Source organism: Anthonomus grandis, chromosome 3, assembly GCF_022605725.1.
Source record: "Anthonomus grandis grandis chromosome 3, icAntGran1.3, whole genome shotgun sequence".
NCBI classification, from domain to species: domain Eukaryota; kingdom Metazoa; phylum Arthropoda; class Insecta; order Coleoptera; family Curculionidae; genus Anthonomus; species Anthonomus grandis.
In genome coordinates, this window is record NC_065548.1 from 47,464,636 (window position 1) to 47,478,597 (window position 13,962).

The 13,962-nt window shown below is 30.8% G+C and overlaps 1 protein-coding gene and 1 long non-coding RNA gene across 3 annotated transcripts in view; both read right to left on the reverse strand.

Annotated features, from left to right (window-relative positions):
• LOC126733819 (uncharacterized) overlaps positions 1-13,962 on the reverse strand; it is a 308,547-nt gene that overhangs the window by 162,099 nt on the left and 132,486 nt on the right. The gene's annotated exons all lie outside the window — the stretch shown is intronic.
• Positions 1-13,962, reverse strand: part of LOC126733811 (titin-like) — a 150,617-nt gene that overhangs the window by 109,496 nt on the left and 27,159 nt on the right. The gene's annotated exons all lie outside the window — the stretch shown is intronic.

The window sequence follows — 13,962 nt, forward strand, 5'->3', positions numbered from 1 at the left end:
GCCCTAACATAATTACCGATTACTCCCTCTTAGTAGCCTTTATTCATTGGTTAGTTTTGGTTTTATTTTAAAGGAAGGACCACTTTAAAAGACTATTTTAATATTTGGCTAAAAAAAGATACAGGGGGGTCAAAAACTAGCATTAAAAATTAAAATGAAAAAATCATTAAAAGTCAATTTTTTTAAATGGAAACCCCCTATTTTTATAATTTTTTCATAAAGATAATTAAAAATAAGGTTAACTTTGTATAAGGTTATCTAGTCCAAAAATTGATAGTTTCCGAAATATTGGCAGTTTAAATTTGGCCTAATATTAAAAGCCGTATAATAACACGGCTCAAGGATTGTTAATTAGTTGGGCATGACGGTTGTCATAGTAACCGCTAGAAGCGGCAGTAAGACAATGGATTATAGGCATTAAATTTATAAGTTACTTGCTATTTAAGTTTTCTTCGTAAAAGTGTAATTTAATTAAAAAGTGTACATTATCTTACTGCCGCTTCTAGCGGTTACTATGACAACCGTCATGCCCAACTAATTAACAATCCTTGAGCCGTGTTATTATACGGCTTTTAATATTAGGCCAAATTTAAACTGCCAATATTTCGGAAACTATCAATTTTTGGACTAGATAACCTTATACAAAGTTAACCTTATTTTTAATTATCTTTATGAAAAAATTATAAAAATAGGGGGTTCCCATTTAAAAAAATTGACTTTTAATGATTTTTTCATTTTAATTTTTAATGCTAGTTTTTGACCACCCTGTATCTTTTTTTTAGCCAAATTTTAAAATAGTCTTTCAAAGTGGTCCTTCCTCTAAAATAAAACCAAAACTAACCAATAAATAAAGGCTACTAAAAGGGAGTAATCGGTAATTATGTTAGGGCTTATAAACATAGTTTTTCATATGAAATTAAAAATATGTCAAAAACGGTTACACTTAGGTATAGGACATTATACACAAAATATACTTAGAATTTTACGTAAAAGCCAAAAATGTAAAAATATACAGGGTGTTCCATTTAAAATAACGAAGTTGACACCTACTTCCGGTATAACCGGAAACGTCACAACTGTCAAAATATTTTAGTTGTGTAGCCCCCATCGACTATGCCATGTTGCCAAATTTTCAAAATTTTTGAAAAATTAGTTTCCGAGATATCGATCGCGTCTATTCGTCGTGAGACACCCTGTATTTTTAATGTTTTTATTTATGATAAATAATTATTTATTTAAACTAAATTAAAAAATAAGAGGAGTTACTTAGTTCATTTTATCAAATAAACGTTTTTTTAATTAATATATATTTATTAAACACAAACAAATAAGTTTAAATACAAATAACTCAATAGGTACTTTTTCGACACTCAATCATTTTCTAATTCTACAACAGAAATCTCCCACCCGAAGCGCAATTGTGGGTGCGGACCAGCCGGCCGGCAGTTTGTTTGCTTGATACTGGGAAGAAGATAAGATTTTTGTCAAATCGCAGTTTTTCACCAAATTCACCATTATTTATTCGCTCTTTACGATTCATTTAATGTTTGTTTGTTTGTATATAACCTGTGGATGTGCGCATAACTTGTGGATTGTGTACCTAATTAACAGTTCCTATATCGAAATGGAAACCTTTTTGGACCAATGTGGCGTGGGTCATTTGTGGCCTATATTTCAGGGTAAGTACTTACATATAACTTTAAAAATTTTGGTAGGCAATCCTATTGTATGCATATTAATTATAAGATCTTAAAAAACTTAATTTCACGTTGTTTATTAGCTCATGTTTCCTAGTTCTTTTGCCAAATATGGCGTCTTCCACTCCTTTATCTTTTTTTGTGTATAAAGATCATGTGTACCGGATCACACCTTTCAAATAAAAAAGTATTTGATCTAAATAAATGGTATATAAATATTCAGTTACAATAAAAAAATATATTGTCAGAATAAACTACTGTTTATTCTAAAATATAATAGGTTATTTCAACTAAATAAACATTTACTTGGTTTAAATGTTGAAGTACTTGTGTATAATCATAATACAATTATAGTAATTGGCTTTGTTTTAAATATAAAGTAGATTTACACACAACAAAATAAGTTATATTTTGCATCATTTTTTAATTTAATTAAGACACATTGAAAATAATAAGCTAAAACAATGTTATTACCACATAAAAGACTATTCTCTTGAATACATATTTAATTTAAAGAAGGAAACAAAACCCTGATTTTAAAACTGAATAAGGTGATGTGGTGCAAAACTTTTTTTGTTGTATTGGTTCTATATAAGTTCAAAGCATATGTATTTTGTTTTTAGAGAATATTCTATAAAAAGAAACTTATTTCAGAGCATCATATAGACGACCTCGATGTCCTACAGAGCATTAGTGTGGTATTTTGAATCCTAATTTTTTGTTAGATTTGTAACATAGAGTAATTAGTTATAGGAGTTGATAAAAGTGTCGACTCCTTGTTATTATATTTTTCTATATTATAAGGATTAAAAATGTTTATCTTTTATTTTCTTATGGTTTTTGAATCTTGAAAATTTAATGTTAACTAGACTATTTTGCAGTTTAAAAATATTTCAGTTTAATAATAAAGAAGTATTACTAACATTATTTATTAGTATTTTTTCTATATACTTACCTTTCCTTATAGTTCAAGGTTTGTAAATTATTATTTTTGGGTACTTTCGTTTAGTACTATTTATTCTTTTTATAACCCATATTTTATGGTAATTCTACATATGTATGTATGTTTTAGCATCAAAATTGTTATCCACACCGGATACCGGATTTAAAAAATATACGGTAACTTTTAGTAGAACCTTACAGGAATTAAATTTTAGATATGCAACCAAATAACTCATTTATTTATATTAAATATTGAAATTCTGGGTTCAAATAAATTTAAAAAAAAATGTGCACTTAAATGTTTCATCCAAATAACAAAAGTTATTTAAATTAAATCATCTATTATTTATTGCAAATATTTCGTCTCTCAAACTAACTATTTTTAAGGTAATATAAAATACATTATTTTATTGAATCAAATAAATTATACATTTAAAAAAAAAATTAATATTTAACCCGAATAAATGTACATTTCACTTAAACAACACCTGTAGTATTTTAAATAACACATTTGTTCAAATCAAATACACATTTATTGGACGGCTATTCATTAAAAAGTAGGTATGTATTTATTTAAATACATATTTATTTGATACAAACAATTTAAGTAAAAACGATTCAAATACATTTAAAAAAAATTTCAAATAAATGTTTGTTTGGCCATTATCGAACAAATATTTCTTTAAAATAACTCCAAATTTTTTTAGACCAAGTAATTTTTTTTTTCAGTGTGGACAATATTTTGGAAGGTAAATGATAAATTACTTTGTTAGCCTCTTAGAGATAAATTAATTGAATTGACAAACCTTTTCTTTTAACTTTAGTTAAAGATTTAAAAACAACATAAGAAAACTGTCCTGTCATTTTTGGAACATTCTCTCCTCAAACTTTTGGCAATAAAAAGAATGGTCATCGGTTTTTGCGATTTTTTTTATTTTTAGAAAAAACATCATTCATTCCAAATAGAATATTGAATGACGAGTGGATAACTTTTAACAAAGGAGAATGCGTTTTTATGACTATGAAAGTAATTGAAAGATATTTATAATTAGAAAATTGTTCTGAAAAATGCTAAAAACTAGTAGTTTATTTTCAAGTACCCTAAGAGGAATGTGGAATAACCGTGAAAGGCGCCCAGACGTTTTTGAAAAATAGCATTTTTCAGGGTTCAAATCAAAACAAGGAGAAGCAATGGAAACTGAGCCCCAGTCCGAAACCAGTCGTCGAAGACCGCGGAAAAAAAATTGCGTAGGATAGAGGAATTAAGATCTAATTATATCCCAGAGGAGTTAACTTTTGCTGCAGAAAGAGTCAATTTAAAACATAATCCGGTTCAGAGAGAAAAAAAATTGATCATGCTTTAGGTGTATTCTATGATTTGGATCTTAGTGTAGAAAAATATAATATTTTATGTTCAGTGGTCAATTCAAATTCAAAATTCGAATTCCAAAATTGACACAATACAGTGTATGGAATTCATCCATGTTGAAAGAAGCTAAAATTTCAAACATTATATACTTGAGTCTACACTATCACTAAACCTAGTTTACATACTCAAAGAAATTATTAGGCCTACCGCACACTGGCAACTTTTTAATCTCGGCGATTAAATAGTTTAGTCACTAAAAATTATTGCAAATCTATTTACAACGCCCAATGATGACTGAATAGTTGCTCCGCAACCTCAGTCGAAATGGATTTCCTAAAAACAGCGTGCGTTTGTGCTTTGATTTTAAAAAAACGTCGTCAAAAAGGAAAGCGAACATTTTGGGTCCATCCTCTGATAAGTAAAAGACTTCTAGATGGGCAATATAAATTTTTTAATTATTTCCGTATGAGTATACGAAGCTTTGATGAGCTTCTGGTGTTGATAGGTCCTCATATTTCATACCAGAATACACAATTACGAATGGCTGTGCCGCCACAGGAAAGATTGGCCGTAACTCTAAGGTAAGAAAAAAACTCATTTTATCGAAAAATATTTATTACGAAGAAATATATTAGTATTATAAGCATTTAATGTAAATTAAGCAGAGACGACATTTCTGACTCATCATCAATTTGCTGTTGGGACGTATTTGCATAAACCTGTACCTGTCCTGCGGAAAAGTCTGAAATATATTGTGCTGCAGTATAGCTTGGATTGCGATTGCTGCTTTGTATAACATTGTTATAACCTTCTTGGTGGTAGGAATATGTTGGCGAGTGCAAAGAACTATTTCTATCATCTCCATAATGTGATCCTTCTGCACTAGTTGAAGGAATATTTACAGCAAGACTTTTGGCAGTATTTTGGTGGTGCAAAGCATTTGCTTCATGGGGAATTTGATTTTGGCCGCTTCCCGACATACGAACGCGTCTTGGTCTTCATTAAATTTTTTTAATGTAGGGAGTAGAGACAAAAGAAAATATTTATCTTCCTCAATTTCATTCTCTGTATCCTTTTTTTCCCTCAAAATCTGAAGCAGAGATTCCTCATATGTTTTCTGATGAGTTTTCTTTTGGTAAATTTTCTTTCTAGAATGGTCACTCTTGGCACCAGTACGAAGTTGCGTAGCTTCACTAGCCTCTGATTCTTCCTCTCTGGTTTCTGTGTTATCTTCCACATCATCAGTACCTTGTTCGAGACTGTTGTAACTAATTCTGCTTTCTATAGAATCCCGCAGAAATAAAAGCTGCTCAAAGTAAAGATATTTCCTTCTCTTTTTAGCCCCAGAACCAGAGGCAATATTCTTTTGAGCATCGTACTCTCTTTTAAAACATGTCCTAAGATTTTTCCATCTTTTTTGTAACTCGTTACCTAAAAAAACATTATGTATATGATATGATGTATAAAACATGATGTATATTAGACAATTTTTTTTTAGGTATTTAGCAACGGGAAATAGCTTTGCATCACTACATTATGAATATTTACTTGGAATTACAACGATACGAAAAATTGTAAAAGACACATGTGAGAAACTTTGGGAATGTTTGGTGCCACTCTATATGCCAAAACCGGATCATGATGACTGGATAAGAGTTTCCAATGAGTTTAATGAGAAAACACAATTTCCCAATTGCATCGGAGCAGTAGACGGGAAACATATTAGAATAAAAAGACCTGATAAATCTGGGTCCGAATTTTTTAACTATAAATCTTTCTTTTCTACTGTTCTTCTAGGCATTGCAGATTCCAATTATAATTTTATATATGTTGAAGTAGGATCTTATGGATCGACAAGTGATTCCAACATATTTAAACAATCGGCATTTTCGCATTTGCTTGACAAGAAGGAATTAAATATTCCGAATGAAAAAAATCTTCCTAATGATGAAAATGGAAAAGCTATGCCGTTTGTGCTCGTGGGAGATGAAGCTTTTGCTCTCTCAAAATCCGTTTTGAGGCCAAGCAGAAATTTAACCGTAAAACAACGAATCTTTAATTATAGACTTTCGAGGGCACGTAGAATGATAGAATGTACATTTGGAATTTTAGCAAACAAGTGGCGTATACTCCACAGGCCTCTATATACCCAAGTTGAATTTAGCGACTCCATTACAAAAGCATGCTGTATTTTACACAATTATGTGAGAAAACTTGATGGACTAAATTTTGAAGACACCTTTTATGAATGTCCATTGGAAGATATTCCTGCTCTTGGACTAAGGAGCAACAATGAAGGGTATACAGTTAGAGATTATATTGCAAATTACTTTATTTCTCCTCAAGGGTCTGTTCCTTGACAATATGATAAGATTTAAAAATTTATGTTCTGGTCTTTTGTGAATATACAGGGTGTTTTTTAAGTTGAGGTTTTTCTTTTAACACTAAGTATATAGAACGCAAGAAAATAAGAAGAATAAGAATAAAATTTTGTCTTAAATTGTCTTGTTTCTGAGATACAGGGTCTTCACGTTTTACATTTTGATAACTTAAACACACTGTATTTTGGAGGAAAGCAATTTCGATGATAAAAAATGTGATTATAAAAAACTTTATTTTTTATTTAAATGCAATGAATATTTTTATTATTTGGCTGAACAAAAATTTGTAATTTTTTAGGCCATTTTTATTTAACATGTTTTTTCATTCATAACCGAGAAATCGATTGTTAAAAAAAAAACTTTTATAAGTTGTGCTTTAAAAACGACATTTTGTAGGTCAAAATAAGAACAAAAGTTCCTATAAACAGATGACCTAAATTGCTTAGTCTCCTAGCAAAATGAAAAATTTTTACACCCTGTATCTCAGAATCAAGACCTTTTTGGACAAAATTTTATTCTTATAAAAGTTTTTATTTTCTTACATTCTATATAGTGTTAAAATGTAAACCCCAAATTTAAAAACACCCTGTATATGTTTGAATAATTCTGTAGGTATGTTGAATCTGTGACTTGATAAACATAAAATAATTTGGTAAAACTTACCTTTTTCATTCTTTTCCTTATCCCCAAGTTCATTCCAATTCTCAATGAATTTTTCACATAATTCAGTCCATAATTTTTTCTTTAGATTTTTATCTGAATATTCTTTTTGTTTCGTATTGTACAATGCTGGTCGTTTTTCGACTTCAGTAATAAACAATTCAACATCTATAGCAGCCATTTTTATTGTAATTTGCCGGCTTATCGACAAATATTACCTACAAAGCAACTTTTTTCAAAGCAAATCACCAGTGAGCGCGATCCCGTTTAAAACAAGCTTGTTCTATTTTATCAGCAACTGTTTCGTCTCTCAAAGAATCCAACAGGTTGGAATTTTTTAGTTGCCGCAACTAAATAATCACCTGTGTGCGGCAGATCATAAATATTATTGTGTTCCATTTTTATAATTAATAAGTTGCCTATCTAAAGTTGCCAGTGTGCGGTAGGCCTTAAGCATATAAAACAGTAACAGAAATAAATATACATGGTGGCCATTTGAAAACGAAACAGAGCCTATTTTGGGTCCCTCAGAACACTTGCGAAAAAATCCTCGGACCCGTCAATTTTTGATTCAAGGGGAAAACATTTTTTTGCTAGTTTCGCCCCCCTGAGGGCAAAGCCCTAGCGGGGGTGACAAGGGCCCCCAAAATTTTAAACGGAACGAGGGGTCGAGTGATACATTAGTTTGAAGGTATTTTTATGTGGATTATAACCCTAAAGTTTTAAATCGTTACTATTTGCCTAGTCGATACAGGGGCTAATAAAAGTTACAAAAACATGTCAACATTTTTTATGAAAAAAAATGCTTGTAAATTTAGCAGTTAAATAAATACAAAAAATTTTGTTCTCCTATATTGTGAACCGTAGGTACTTTCTGTTGTTTTTTCTTAATACCCGTAGGTATCTATGCCAATTCTGCAAGGGAACTCTTGGTTATTGTTGAGACTGTTATTATAGCAACATTTTGAAGTTTAATAGTGGTTGTCAATTACTGCTGTCAGATCATAGTGTGTCAAACAAATAGCTCTTTAAAGTTAGTTAGTTACAACATTAAGTGTGATAATGGTTTATTCACTTGCTGAAAGAGTTGAAATAATTTCTCTTTTCTTTGCGAACAATGAAAATGCTAATAGAACTGCCCAGCTCTTTAACACACTACAATACCCTAATCGACAGGTCCATCGCAAGTACATTTTGAAATTGGTTCAAAAATTTTGGGAAACTGGGTCTGTGGCTAATAAAAAGCGCGAAATGGATAATCCAGTGGTGAATGAAGCTTCAGAAGTAGCTATTTTAGGCCATATTGTGCAAGATCCTACACTGAGCACAAGGAAGTTATCAACCGTGTCTGGTACTAAGAGAAGCAGCATTCAGAAGATATAAAAAAAAAACAAGTTTCATCGAGTACAATTTTGTGAAACTATATCTGAACAAGCCGCCAATGATCCACACTTTCTATTTAATGTATGTTTTTCTGACGAATGCTCCTTTTTCCTAAACGGTACTGTGAATCGTCACAACTTTCGCTATTGGGCTGATTTAAAACATATCGTAGGCCCCTTTTTTTTACCTGGCAATTTAACAGGAGAGATGTACCTGGGGTTATTAGAAAATACAATTCATCCAGCATTAGTGGAGATACTAGAAAATAACAACGAGTACTTGGAAAATCGTCTAGTATTTCAGCAAGATGGGGCGCCACCCCACTATGCTGCAAGGGTTCGTTAATATTTGGACGAAACGTTTCCAGGACAATGGATTGGAAGAAGAGGAGCTATTGAATGGCCTCCTCGTTCCCCGGACTTAAGCCCGTTAGATTTTTTTTATGGGGCCATTTAAAAACTAAAATGTATGCTAGTCAGCCAACATCGTTAGACCATTTGTGACAAAGAATAATTGATGAATGTCGTCAAATCACCCCAGAAATTTTGCAAAATGTACGGGAAAGGTTTGAACAAAACCTGTATTATTGTATATTGTAAGTCGAAGGCCAACATTTTGAACATTTACTTGATTGATTTTATCTTTAAGCCCTTTATATAAAATTATACTTTTTAAAATTTGTTTGTAACTTTTATTAGCCCCGGTATCGACTAGGCAAATAGTAACGATTTAAAACTTTAGGGTTATAATCCACATAAATACCTTCAAAATAAGGTCAACACACAATCACTCGACCCCCCGTTCCATTTAAAATTTTGGGGGCCCTTGTCACTCCCGCTAGGGCTTTGCCCTCAGGGGGGGCGAAACTAGCAAAAAAATGGTTCCCCCTTGAATCAAAAATTGACGGGTCCGAGGATTTTTTCGCAAATGTTCTGAGGGACCCAAAATAGGCTCTGTTTCGTTTTTAAATGGCCACCCTGTATACGTTACAGCTAGTTATTACTCCGAAAGGTAGGTCTTGCTATCATAGTAACACTTTAAAACTAAAAAAGCTTTCAATTTTTTTTTTAAATGTTGACAAACTATTACAATTCTTTATGTCATTTGGCAATTTATTAAATACTTTTGGACATATTTTCAGGATAAAATTTTTTGAAAGAGTTAATCTAGTACGCAACAAAGATAAATCATTTCTCAGTCTAGTTGGATAATTATGAAAAAAACCATTTGTCACAAATAAATTAAGATTCTTAAAAACAAATAAACACACTTGAAATATATACGTACACGGAACAGTTAAAATCTCAAAGTGATTAAAAAGCGATCTACAGAAAGTTTAAGGGGGTACTCCCGCCATACATCTAATAACTTGTTTTTGACCAATAAATCCACGACACGCATACGCTGAAAAACCCCAGAATTGGATCCCATACAGAATCCTAGAGTGGATTATCGCATAGTATACAGAAACTAACTAGTTTTTATCCATTAAGGACCTAATATTTCTTATGGCATAACAAAGGCTACCTAATTTTAATGCCAAATCATTGCAATGTGCCTCCCATGAAAGAGTGCCATCTAGTATCAAGCCAAGAAACTTTATCATTTGTTGACGTTGCAAGAAACTACCGTTATTGCTCAAATGCATGTCAAGTTCAAGATTTAATTGACCCTGATGAGTGCAAAGAACCATATAATTTGTTTTATTGGTATTAAGAAAAAGTTCATTTAGAGTAAACCAGTTATTTAGCTCGTGCAATGCTTTTCCCACAGTAATGTGCACATTTTCTGTACTTTGTCGCCGCACAAGGGCTGATGTATCGTCCGCGTACATAATAACGTGACTATACAGTAAATCTGTAGGCAATGAATTTACAAATATAAGAAACAACACAGGCCCGAGCACCGAATCTTGAGGTACTCCCAAATCAGTGTAAAGATTGTCTGAACAATATGAACCTAATTTATTCCTTATTTCCACGTACTGTGTCCGAAATGCTAAAAAGGAGGCGAACCAATTTAAGACGACACTTCTAATGCCGTATGACTCCATCTTGCAAAGCATCATGGCTGACACAGTCAAACGTCCTGCTTAGGTCGTAAAAAATCACCACAGGGCGTTCACCTGCCTCAAGTGCATCGATAACCTCAGAAAAAAAACGACAAAATGGCAGACGAGGTAGATCTACCCAACAGAAAACCATGCTCTTTCCAAAAATATTTTGTTTTTTATTAGATAAGCTAATAGCCTCAAGCATTGCATATTCAAATATTTTTGAGAAACAGGAAGTTAGAATTAGAATTAGAATCCCCTTTTTTAAAAAACAGGAATATTTAAATTTAAATTGAATTAAAAAATTCAACATAGTTTATAATAAAGGACTCTATAAAAAACTTATGCTACTTTTTTGCTGTTTTCTACAGAGACCAACAAAGAGTTTGTAACAACTTATTGCAATGGGAAACTTTTTTTATTATTGATTTCTCAAAAAATTTTACTCCTGATAAAAATTTGTGCATAAAAAAACTACATTTGGTCTAATCAAAACTGAATTTATACTTGCAGATTAAGCAAAAATTTAGAAAGTATAATGTCACTGAATCAAACATTTTTAAAATTCACAAATCTAAATAAAGAAAATGAAAGACCTTTAATAGATGTCAAAGAAAGTTAAGCAATGTTTTTCGGTGAGATGAATAATTTTAGAATAATTTGTAGGTAAAAATTGCAGATAAATTTAATTTTTTTTCAGTTTTCAATTCCAATTTTCTTAAAAAGTATATCTCAAAAAACTTTTCTTGACTTTTTTGCATAGTTTTTAAAGCTCTTTCATTTTGTCAATTCAGATTTTTCAGTATTCAAAATTTGGGACTCAGTGGCGTCATTATTCTATAAATTTTTACCTAATCTGTAAGCACAAATCAGTTCTGACTGAATCAAATATAGCATTTCTGGATGACCACACGTTTTATTAAGAGTAGATTTTTTTGAGAAATCAATAATAAAAAAAGTTTCCTATTTGTTGCAAACTCTTTGCCGTTCACTGAATATTTTTTTTAGAATGGATAATTAATCTATGTCCCGTTAGCAAATATTCGAATTATGGAAATGTTATAAAAGTAAGAATACCACAACGAAAATATTAGAACATTTTTGTAATCCAGTAGTTCTCCAGTAACATTTAGAGAGGTCTTTTAAAGCCAAGGCTACATCAGAATTCCAACAATTTGATTTAAAATGGCATAAAAGTTCTCGTGTGCGAGAAAACACGGGAATTGGCTTGATAAAAAGATTGATTTTAAGATTTATTTTGACCAATCCGGATCTTCAACTTCCAAACCTGGCAGACCTTCAAAATCATTTGTTGATTGTTGCAACAAAACTAAAAAATTTGCAAAAATATGTATCCCTCTTATAAAAAAGTTCAAAAAGCAAAAATGTGATTTTATTTTTTAGCCTTATTTTTTTGTATCGTCAATTTTTAGTCTGTAATAAAATCAAATTCAGTTGGTTTCAATCAAGATGTTTCACCTTTCAAATATTTAATTTTTAACTTGTTATAAATAAATATTACAAAATGTCTGGACTCTCATTTCCTTTCGACAATTAAAAAATTGTTTAACATTTTCATGTAATTATCCTTCATGTAAGAATGGTTTAGATAAACATAGTAATAAAAGATTAAAAAATTTCCTTCAGTCCCCATTACAAGAAAAAGATGGAGAGAGATATGCAATGTAAATTTTATTAAGACTTTGAGCTATAGAATTTTTTCTGATCAGTTCTCTCCACCAAATTCTAATAACGCTGATACTGCTGACTACACTAGAACACATATTTATTTAAAAATTTGTTTTGTCATTATTTTTCTCATGAATCATTCAGAGAATCTATTTATAAGATTTGCACTGCCTATTTTTTCATTTTATTTCATGCTCATATCATACCACTTCCTATGTTCAGTGAGACGAGACATATGTATAGAGACTAACATAGCTGAGCACCCAGAATGTATCAGAGTGAATGTTTTTATTATGACATGTTTTTTTTATTTTCTGTAGGCATTTGTCTTTGAATTAAGTTTTTTTTTTCAATATTATAGTTTCAAGTTATGTTGTGAGTATTATCGGAGACCAACAAATATAATATACTATGTATGTGATATATGCCATACTATATAAAATGTTTTTATTTTCAATGATTTTATTTGGTATTGCAGATAGATATATTGTTTCTTTAGACAATACTCTGTTATAGAATTTTTAATTAGTTTTTAGAATATGTTTAATTTTTCTTTAAGAAACAGAAAGAAATATATATTAAACAAAGATAATTCATTCAGTAGTGAAATTTAGATTTTTTTTTACAAAGAAGATTATTATGTTTTTTTTTGCTCTTTATGTCTGGGTCTGACATATTTTCTTTTTAAATCATTTTTAGTAATATAGATTATGTATTCTTGTAACTTATGTAGGTTTAGTACATGGATGTTAATAGTTCATAATCATGTTGGTCTCCTTGAATCTGTTCAGCGTAGATTTGCTAAGTTTTTGGCCTTCAGGCAGGATGGCATATATCCGGTAAGAGGGTTTGATCATCGGCAACTATTGGAACGCTTCAATCTACATCCATTACATCTCAGAAGAATGATCTTCTCTGTAAAATTCCTGCATGGGTTACTGAATGGAGTCATTGATAGTCCTGTACTTCTTTCTGGTGTACGTTTCATGGTGCCTAGACTTAATGCTAGACATCCCCTAACATTCTTTCTGCCAAGGCCTCATACTAACATCCTGTTGAAATCGCCACTATATACAATATGCGCTATATTTAATCGGATCTGTCACATGTGCGATATAAATTTCTCTCCGGTTCATGTGATTATCGATATCTTGGTGGATCATTACTCTTGGGATTAGGGCCCATGTGTTTAAGTTATAGTTAGTAGGTATATTGCAGTTAATTTAATTTTGTTGAACATGTGATTATCTTGTTAAACTTTTATAATGGGTTTTTATATCATATTAATAGTTATTTGTTCTAATTTTTTGGATAACTTTTGAGAATGTGACTTTACTTTACTCTTTTTCTTTTCTTTTCATTCTTTTAGGTTTGTTTGTGTGTGTGTTTTTTTTAACTATATTTTTCATTGTTTTGCAACTGTTTCCTGTTATTGGGCAAGTTGCCTGTTGGAAATAAAGGCTTATTATTATTATTATTATTATTAGTCTTAAGTATTATCCGAAAAGATTCTCTTAATTGTCTGCTAGGTGAACTATATACTTTATAAAATGTTCTTTTTTTTTCGGGTTACAATGTTAAAGACTAGAATTTGCACTGTAGAAATTTGAATTTGTCGGCCTTTTACTTACATGTATAGTTTTGTACTACACTTATAAATATTTTGGGTATTGTATTTTTGCAAATAAAAAACATTTATTATCAATATATTATTATCCTCTATAGAATCTGTTTGTGTTAGTAAAATAGGGATATTATTAACCTAATGGTAATGTCTTTACATGTATG